Here is an 11,423-nt window from a genome sequence, read left to right as displayed (position 1 = left end):
GTAGTGGGGTATGATCCGACTTTTGTTTGTGACACATGTGTCCGACTTTTAGATATACAAACATAATGGTCCGACTTTTATATATATATATTAAACATAGTCCGAACTTTTATATATCAAACATGGTCCGACTTTTATATATTAAACATGGTCCGACTTTTATTGATTTAACATAGTCCGACTTCTCTTGATTTAACATAGTCCGACTTTTGATTGTATAATGTGTAGTCCGACCTTTAATATATTGCGCACATGTTTGACTTATATGTATGCGCATATGTCTGAGCTTTAATGTAGGCACACATATCCGACTTTTGTTGATGCTATTAGGGTCTGAGCTTCATTGATATTGCCCTGTCCGAGTTTTGTGATGTTGTGTAGTCCGAATTTCACATGTATATAAGTGTCTGAGTTTTAGTTATTGTTTGATCTGAGTTTACGTATAATGCTGAATTCAAAACCCTGAATGAAGAACACATTTCATGTTACTGCATATGCTACTGTATATTACTGTATATAACTGTACGCTACTGTATGTATGAACATTCTATGTGATGTCATTCTGTACACGACCATCACACGAATCACAGTTGTTTGGACATCAAGGACTTGTAAACCCTAATTGAATGTAGACACTCACATTTAGTTTATGTGCAATGTACCTTAGGTCGTGTGTAACGGACCTAACCGTTAAATAACACTAGAAGCAATAACATACCGAGCAAACCAAGGTGAGTTCACACTCTTACCAAGGCATGGGATTCCCGGGTTTTGGGAATGGGATTGAAGGAATAGATTTGTACTTACACTGTTACTAGACTATCTACCATCGTCCTCGGATGCGCAGGATACATACGTAAAGCCTACGTATACTTGTACACATCATTGTCCTCAGGTTGCGAAGGACACTTACGTAAAACCTACGTAATCTTATACTCACTACTGCCTCGGTTGTGTCAGGCACTTACGTAAAACCTACGTAAACCCCCGCGTACCCCTGTCCTCGGTTGTGAAGGACACTTACGTAAAACCTATGTAAACCTACGTAAACCTTGTACGTACTACTGTTCTCAGGTTAAGAAGAACACTCATGGTTACAAATAGTCTAGTGTATATGCAAACATGGGAAGCCCCCACCAATAGAACATACTATCGGCCCAGTAGAGCCACACGTTACAAACGAACTTACTATTGCGAACTTACTTTCTGTGAACTCGCTCAACTAGTTGTTGACTTTCTGTTACATGCCTTGCAGGTCGTTAGGTATACATGGAGCTTGCACAGGGAGGCGTGGTCGTTGTGGACAAGGATCGTGAATACTTTGATTAGACATTATGACATTACATACTTTATTTATGTTGGGCTTTTACTCATATGCTTCCGCTAAACGTTAAATTTATACTTATGTTTTGAACACCTTTCATATGGATTGGTTTGGTTTAATTACATTTACTTTTACTATTTACATTGTTCTATATGATTGGTGGCTTGATCCTGGTCAGTCACGCTCCCAAGCGGTGATACTCTGCGTGTGGATTTTGGGGGTGTGACAGATTGGTATCAGAGCCATTGGTTATAGAGAACTTGGTTTTAATATGGGGAAAACGTTTTTATTAAAACCGGACATAAACCAGTACAGTGCTCAACGATCCACAACGACGCCTTGCTCCACGTGCAAGACTCAACATCCTAGGTAATAAGGTTTATGTTTATTGCCTACATGTTAGAATTACATAGAACTTTGCTCGTGGTATGCTTAGATTACATTGCTCACTATCTGTTATTGCTTGAGAACACTTGTGTGCTTACACTCTTCTGTCATCGCACTATTCGCGAACCTTTCTCACTTATGTTGCCTTTGATGTGAAGATCAATGGCCGGACGTATTAACTTGACTCAAGCCCAGTTGACGGCTCTTATCAACGAACAAGTTGCTGCGGCACTTGCAGCTGCAAACGCAGGAGGTATACCCTGCAGTCGTAACTCATACTAGGATCTTTAGATCCTACATTCCTAAACCAACTCTTGTGTTTAACCTTGTCCTATTCTTACATTAGGTCAACCCGCTCAGCAACCTGTTTGCACTTTCAAGAATTTCATGGACTGTCGTCCAAGCACGTACAGTGGCACGGAGGGAGCAGTGGGACTTCTCCATTGGTTCGAAAAGCTCGAGTCGGTGTTTGAGATGTGTGAATGCCCTGAGGCTCGCAGAGTGAAATACGCCACTGGTACTTTAGAAGGGATTGCGCTAACTTGGTGGAATGCGCAAGTCCAACTTTTGGGATTGGCAGCTGCTAACGCCACTCCCTGGAATGATTTCAAAGAGCTGATTAAGCGAGAGTATTGCTCACGAGACGACATCCACAAGTTAGAGGTGGAGTTCTTCAATTTGAAAATGACAGGGTCGGAGATCGAGGCTTATACTAAAAGGTCAAATGAGCTGGCCGTTCTGTGTCCAACTATGGTGGACCCTCCTATCAGACGCATTGAGTTGTATCTCAAGGGGTTGGCACCAGAAATTCAAAGCCATGTGACATCGGCCAACCTTGCTAACATTTAGGATATTCAGCGCCTTGCTCATCGCCTCACGGATCAGGCAGTGGAACAAGACAGGCTGCCTAAGCGCATCAGCGCTACTGCTACCGTTATCACTTCTGCTACTCCTGCTAACCCCAGTGACAACAAGAGAAAATGGGAGGGGGATTCCAGCAAAGGTTCAGCTTCAGTTCAGTCTCAGGTGCAGCAGCGAAAGACTGACAACTATCATAGCCCAAGTCAGCAATCTTCGGGCAGTCACAAGCAGGGTGGTTATCGAGGGAACCTCCCAAAGTGTAACAACTGTAACAGACATCACAGTGGCCAGTGCAACAAGGGTCGCTGTCGAAGGTGCCTCAAGATGGGTCATGAGGCCAAGGATTGTAGAAGCCCGCGGCCTGCGAATCAGAATCAGCAGCAGCACCAACCACCGCAGAATCAACAACAGGGAAACAAGGGATGTTTTAATTGTGGCGCTGAAGGTCACTTCAAAAGACACTGCCCTCAGTTAAACCGAAACCAGAACAACAACAACAACAACAACAACAACAACAACAACAATCAGGGCAATGGCAACAACAACAATGGGGGAAACAACAACGGCAACGAAGCAAGGGGTCGTGCATTTGTGCTGGGGCAGGGTGATGCCAGAAATGATCCCAACTTAGTTATGGGTAAGTTTCTTCTTGACGACTTTTATGTTACTGTATTGTTTGATTCGGGTGCGGATACAAGTTATGTGTCTTTGAAAGTTAGCCAAATGTTAAAACGTGCACCAACTCCCCTAAACACCAAACATGTCGTAGAGTTAGCTAACGGTAAAAGTTTAGAGGCCACACACATAGTTCAGGGTTGTAATCTTATCCTCGCTGGTCAGACTTTCTCCATCGACCTCATTCCTATAGTTCTGGGTAGTTTTGACATCGTCATTGGTATGGACTGGTTATCCAAACAGCAAGCAGAGATTCTATGTAAGGAAAAGTTCATCCGTATTCCCCGATCTGGTAAAGAACCTCTCGAAGTTCAAGGCGACAAGAGTGGTGCTGTGGTTGGCATCATCTCCTTCCTGAAGGCTCAGAAATGTTTGCGAAAAGGTCACACTGCCATTTTAGAAACAAACATGATCGAGGGGTGGTGTGTATGTCTTGCCACCTTTGTGTTTTCAGTTCAACTTACTTTATAATAAATTTACACTGCTATAATAAATTTATACTGCTGATAAGTTGTATTTTCTCTAGTTAAAATTTATTTTCTGTTTTTATCTCATTTGTATATTTTCTATCATGAATTATACTTGATAAAATGATAATTATTATAAGATAATGCGCAACTAGAAAATAAGTAGGTATTTTTGGTATCCCGACTGTTATTATTATGCCACAGTTAGACCATGGATGAGCATTAGACTATGGAGGGCATGAGGTCGTGTGTCTAACCCCAAGAAACATAGGGTGGTGGCGGTGGCGTTGGGAGTGGGAAAGGCAACATCTAAGACTAGTGGGGATGGTGAGATCCATCCCACGAGGATGGGCCGTCACCTAGACGCCATATCACCGGCTTGTGGGGATGGGCCTCATTCACTTTTGAGAGGGTGGAGGCTGGCCCCACCTTATATTTTATAATTTCCTAATTTTTTTATTAACTTAATAAATACAACATAACACAACATAAATAAATTCATTTCATAACATAAAAAAAAATTACATTTTCTAAAAATAAAAATAAAAACATTTTCGAAAAAAAAATTACATTTCCTAAAAATAAAATTACACTACTCGTCTTCGTTTTCGTCTCCGTCACCGTCTCCGATGTTAACGTTGTTCCAAATATGTTCTACCAAATCCTGTTGAAGGTTTGCATGCGTGAAGTCGTTGGTTAGCGAGAACGAGTTTAAATCCTGTTGTGACGGATCTACCGGGACAGTTTAAAAAAAGAACTAATTACAAATCTTCTACTACAAATTATCAATTATCAATTCTCCACCGCGCCGGCGCATAATCCCCGCTAACCACCAAATTCTCCACTACGCTGGTACAGAATCCCCACCTCACACACAACGCAACGTTGTGGGAAACGCCAAGCACGGGCGTGGATCAGTTTTTCACGCCCACTCCGTATGCATCTACTGTGCTGACCTTCCACTTGATCTGAAACAATAATATAATAATCAATTTTATTATCTTTGGCTCACAACCTGGTCTCTATGTCAACCCAAGGTTGCAACCGTCAAACACTATACTTGCCACATTTGATTGGTGTACTACTTTAGTTTTTCTTTTTCATTAATTTTTAGTAATCACTAATTCCCCTAATAAGTTGATTACTCAAATAATTTGTAATACTTGAACTCATGGTTGTAAAAGTCCCGCCTAGGCTCCGAGTACTCCCCGAGTACTCGCTACAAGGTAGGCTGCCGAGGCACGAGTACTGGTCTCCCAGGCCAATTACTCCCCGAGTAATCTCCGACTAAGCCGAGTACTTCCCGAGTACTCCCGAATCCGACTAGGGAACGTCTAGCGACTTTTGCAACCATGCTTGAACTTAAAAAAATAACAAAATATATTGTATTTCTTAATTTTTTTAAGCATCCCGGTATAAATATTAAAAAAACAGAATTCGTTCTAAAATACATATTTTTAGTATTAAATAAATATCGACGTTTTATCTTTTATTTTTATTTAAAATAAATAACTTTTCTTTGTTTAAAATTAAGAAAAAAATATATTTGGTATGTCTCCATATTTTATAGGTTCGCTAGATCATTATAGAATAAACTAAAACTGTAAATCAAAATCTTTTTTATAGAATAAACGAAAACGCTAAAAATCTAGCGAACCTATAAAATATGGACACGTAAATGTATTTAATAGAAAAATAGTTTAGGTTAGGTTAGGTTATTAATGGTTGTGTCATTTTAGTTGGGTTGGGTTGTATAGATGGAAGAGAAAATAGTTTTTTTATTGGAAAGTTAGGTTGGGTTAGGTTAGATTGTTGATGTGGTTAGTCTAAGGAATCATTTTTTTCTATTTTTTAGTATACTTTTTTCTCCCCCGTCTAAAATATGTGCGAGGCTGAGGAGTGTGGTTGTCCTCCTCCCCGACCACCCCCTCTGTCACGTCATACCACCCCTTCCCATCGTGGTGTTCCCCTTCCCTCCAATCATATCATCGGGGATTGTTCCTGTGGGCACCGAAATCACAACGAAGGAGGGGTCCTGATCCCTTGTGATTTTTGGAGAGGCTTAATTGGTGATTAGGTAATATTTTTTCTCCTCATAAATGTTAGTATACGAATAATGGACCCATCAGTGGTGAATTAGGCAATTAGCTACTAGGAGTTCAATTTTTGTGGGGCCCATTAACTTTATTAACAACTTATGGAACTAGAACACTGCTAGGCACTAGCCGCTACTCATCACTCCTATTCATGCTTCATCATCAAGTATGAGATCACTCTCGCCCAGCCCGAAGCCCCATCCGCAACATGGTGTGGCGGTGTTGCTGAGCGTTGTTTGCTGATCTCGCACCGAAAAACACGCCATCGTATGGTGATAACACATGGACTTGGTTTTTTCAAGATTTTCCTAGATTATTCCCATATTTCTTAGAACTTTTAACTATTTTAATTTATTTTAAATTAAGATATTTAAATTGTTTTAATTAATTAACTTTAAAAAATTTAAATAAAATAATAACATAAATAAAATCAAACTTAGAACAATAAAAAACAATACTAGATCAAGAAATAAAAACACACATTGCCTTTTTTTTTTTATCTTTTTAATTGAAGTGTACAGAGTGTGAATATTTGGGTGGTATAGAGAGTGGTAAAATTTTGGGTATAAAGAGAATGGTAGAATTTTATGTGAAAATTTGTTGGAAAATGGTATATACATAAATGGTATATACATCAAGTAATGGTGAGATGACTATTGAGCATACTCACCTTCACTCCTTATGAATGGTGTCATCTCACCATGGTTCCGTGTAAAAAGTTCTCCGGAATCAAGGGGTTGTGTTTTTGTCCAGGGCCAGCCCGCCTTCACCATGAGTTCCCCGACTCAACTCCGACTAGCCTTATTGAACTCGGCATATTTATAGCCATAGAAAGTTAGAAACTTACAGAGTTTAAAAGGTCAATACGCTTTATGAACTTTACCACTCTATCACATCTTAAAATAATTTTTATACGTCAATGACATGTAATTTTTTCCTAACTAGACCGCGTTTTACCAATCCACTGGTTAGATTAGTTTCAACAACTGGATATCGCTATTAACCAGTAAAAAATTATACTATATAGATATAAGTAACTTAAAACAAAATACAAAACTATCAAATTTATTGAAGTGAATTTATAGTTCTTTAAAGTCAAAGGGCTAACTAACTAAAAATGGTAACATGCCGTAAAAGCATTTAAAGAAAAGGCAATGTTGACCGTTAAAGTCAAAGGGCTAACTAACTAGTAAAACTTGGACAAAACTGGTGATGTACTCATATCAATATTATTGTTTTTAAACATTCTAAAACACCTTAAAGCATTTTACATAACCTAAATTATGCTTTTGATGCTGCAGATTATGATACAGTTTAACATATTCATTAGTCATTACATTCAAAAAATAGACAAAAGAGAATTGATTGTGAACACAACCTCGCACTAATAGATTATTATTTTGACCCGACCCTACTTGATCAAACATTTACCTACTTTGATCTGACCCATTTTGACCTGCATGGAAATGTTACCCATTTTGACCCATTATGCACCTACTTTGGGCTGACCCACACTGAAATACCAATAAAACTACCCAAATCTATATCAACATTGCAATGAAATAATTAACATGTTAAAGCTAATAAATTTTGAGTTTAAAAACACAGTACAAAAGCAAGACAGAACAAAACAAGACACAGTCAGATGTCTGAAATGTGGAAGTGTCGAAATGGGTCACAACGGCTAATGTTTAAAAGAATGGGCTATGAGTACAGAAATTACTTATTTCATTTAACAATTTATATATTTTGATAACATGACCCGAGCCAACACATTATAAGTAAACGGGTCAAAAGAGCTACCTCTACAAAATAGATAACAAATTCTATCTCAAAACTTTGCAGGAACTGTTCCTTGATTCTCAAGCATTTCGTCATTGTTCATAAATCATAATATTTAAGCTAGCTAAATATTATGACTATTTCTAAGTTCAAGAATGTCATCTAACAGAGAAAAGAGAAACAAAACAAACCAAAAGAATATGCACAACAAGATGCTTGAAATGTGGAGGTATCAGATTGTGCTAGTGGGAAACGGTCAAAAACAAATAAGCTTATACTACTCAAGTTGATCCAATGCGCTTTTGTCCAAACTTTCTTTTTGAATAACCATGTCAAAAAAGACTAAAAAAACAATTCATAATGTATTTCCTTTTTGAATAGTATCACTTAGAATGTTTCATGCGATAAAACTTAAAGGTACACTCTGGGTGACTTTCGACCCATTTGACTCACTTGAACCATTACGCTTTTAGCTAACTGTTGGATTTTGACGTTTTGACCGGTATAAAACATAACCCCGAATCAGCCCATTCTCAGGCACAGAGGGCGCAGTGCAGGATAGCATATGCGCTTCGCCTGGAAAGGCGCATTCTCAGACACTACGATGCTTATTCAAGCGAAATTCAGCCAAAAATCGCCTGAACCTCTTAACAAGCTTGGAATCAACCTAGAACAGCCTAAACTAGCTCTAAACAAGCCTAAAACATGTCTAAACCCCAAAAGATGGTATTCTTATAACGCTTAATCTTTTGCATGATATTTAATTATAACTTCAATCACATAGTCAGAAAAATTTCTAGGAAACTGACTTACCCTATTAGACTTCCTGATAACATACTGTTCATTTTGATTCTGACAAGTTCCCTCAGCTGGTGATCACTAGATGAAAACTTACTGTCGGAATTCAAAACTATTGAAAAACATAAACAGCTAAACGCCCTTAAATGAGACAAAGGTGGTTTAGTCTAAAAAATGACCTCATTGTTGAGAAACATTCTGGTTTGCAGCGGAATTAGGATGAATATTTGGATTCATGATTAAGTTTCACTATAACAAATATGTGCAGATTTATAACAATAAATGGACAGATCGAATAGGAATCAGAAATGTCTTGGTACCGGTAAAATGTTCCCGGCAAACCATATATATACATATTACATAAACGGTTATGTTGGCAGTTAATATTGGCGGGAATAACCGTCATGTTTTGAGTCCTCTTACTAACCAACATACCCGTTCATATAAACCGTTTCATAACATACATATAACTTATAAATCCTAAACATAAGTACTGAAAATAATAATAATAATTATGTTTATACACTAATACCCTCCCCTAAACATAATTCGGTTTACGAGAGTTCTTGAGCACACTTTTGTTTGCTTCGGTGACAGCTTTCTCCGCCCTTGAGAAGTCGAATATTTTCCTTTGAAGTTTCTTGAGGCCATGCCAATCACTACCACCATAAGGAACATAATGATCATTAGCCTCATCATGAACAATTCCAGATTCTCCTTGTAACCAGTCAACTCCTCCTGCATATAAGGCATAGTGGCTGACATCTTTCTCTGTCGCTCTTGCATTTGATGAACACTCGGCAATCTCTTTCTCTCCATCACTCTTGCATTCTCTGGGGTCCTCCACCTTTTCATTCTTCATTTCTAACGCCGTTTCTTGTGTTATCTTGACCTTGTAGTAGTATACAAGAACATCTAAATACATTGCATAAATCAGCCGCATGTACTCTCCATCTTCAAACTCGAATCCCGTATCTTTTGCTATCATCGCCCACATACCTTCTTCTGTAACACGCCGGTGACCACCTTCTCGTTTTACTGCCATATAGAGATCCAACAAGCCTACTTTCCGATTGTTCGAAATGACACATATCGGACCAATATCTTCCATCGGTTCCATCCAGAATGAACTCCAGTCGTTCTTCGTCTTGACGATTGTTATCTTTCGCTGACCCTTCTTGAATTCCAACGTTCACTGCTTGACGTAATAATTGATTCTCTTCATCTTTTTCTTTTTCTAGACATGAAGATATTTGATGACCAGGCATATTGCAGTAATAACAGCGGCGCTCCATCCTTCTACGATCACGTCTTTCTTCTGAACAGTGGGCACATGGCATCATTGAAGATGTTGGCCTGAGATTGTCGCTAATTGAAATACTGGCTCTGATACCACTTTGTTGAGAAACATTCTGGTTTGCAGCGGAATTAGGATGAATATTTGGATTCATGATTAAGTTTCACTATAACAAATATGTGCAGATTTATAACAATAAATGGACAGATCGAATAGGAATCAGAAATGTCTTGGTACCGGTAAAATGTTCCCGACAAACCATATATATACATATTACATAAACGGTTATGTTGGCAGTTAATATTGGCGGGAATAACCGTCATGTTTTGAGTCCTCTTACTAACCAACATACCCGTTCATATAAACCGTTTCATAACATACATATAACTTATAAATCCTAAACATAAGTACTGAAAATAATAATAATAATAATTATGTTTATACACTAATACTCATAAACACTGATGCCAGTTAAAACACGCTCAGACCACATATAAAGAGGAGCCTCCCCTTGAAACCTCAAAGTCCAAGCTACATTTCGCTCAACAATACCCTTCCTGTTGTGGAGTATAAACACGAGAAGTCTGATGAAAAATCCATATCATTCTGAAAGACTCCTAAACTTTGTTATGTGTAAACACAGTACCATTTTCAGACCAAAACTGAAAGTTTTCTGTATATATAACTATACCGCATGTGAGTAATCATCCACAACAGTAGGAAAAGGAGAAAGACTCCTAACTTTTTTAACTTTATGACACACCTCTGACCTCACAAGGATCAATTAGCGAATCAGATTTAACACCAACTTTTTCGACACACTACAACACACAAAATTGTTGTATTATTCTATACACTAATACACTTAACTAACAAAAAATCATTCAAATCGTACAAACCATGTATTGACCACCAATTGTTTGCATTTTCTTTATTGACAAGTACTCAAAGTAACAATCAACAATTATACTTACAGTAAGGCAACAATCAAGAAAACACATTATCTAAGAACGCTCGAGTCTTTTTCCTCCACGAGCTACCACTACTCTCCAAAGCCCGAATCTCCTCGAGCATCGCCAAAGCCGCTGTCATAACTGGTCTTGGCTCAGGCACAATCTTCACACAATGTTCAACAAGCTTCACTAACTTTTTCAAAGCCTTAGAAGAAATCTGACCCCCTATAGCCGAATCGGGAATCATCTCCTGGTTTCCTCCTGCGACATGCCTTTTAGCCCAACCTACCAAATTTTCTCCCCCTCTAAAAGCCGGATCATGCAGTACTGGTTTCCTCGCAATAATCTCGAGTAACATCACTCCAATACTATACACATCTGATTTCGTCTCATCTTATGATATCGGTTTGAAAAAATTGAGGATCGACGTATCCGTGAGTACCCTTGCCTTGGGTGTCAACATGAGTAGGATCATACTTCGAAAAAATTTGGGCAGTCCCGAAATCTGATAACTTGGGCTCGAAATTCTCGTTCAAAAAAAACATTTGAACTCCTAATGTCTCCATGAATAACATCGGTACCTGTTGCGGTTTCCTCATGCAAATAGACTAATCCCTTTGCTGCGTTTATACATATATCCAATCTCCGAACCCACTATAGTTCATCCTCTCGACTGTGAAGATGTACTTCAAGACTATTATTAACAACAAATTCATATACGAGCAATTCTTCTTCTTGTTCATCTCAGAAACCAATTAACGAGGTGATGTTACGATGATGTAA

The sequence above is a fragment of the Helianthus annuus genome, chromosome 4 (genome assembly GCF_002127325.2).
Source record: "Helianthus annuus cultivar XRQ/B chromosome 4, HanXRQr2.0-SUNRISE, whole genome shotgun sequence".
In the NCBI taxonomy this organism is placed as follows: Eukaryota; Viridiplantae; Streptophyta; class Magnoliopsida; order Asterales; family Asteraceae; genus Helianthus; species Helianthus annuus.
This window is presented reverse-complemented; position numbering follows the sequence as displayed.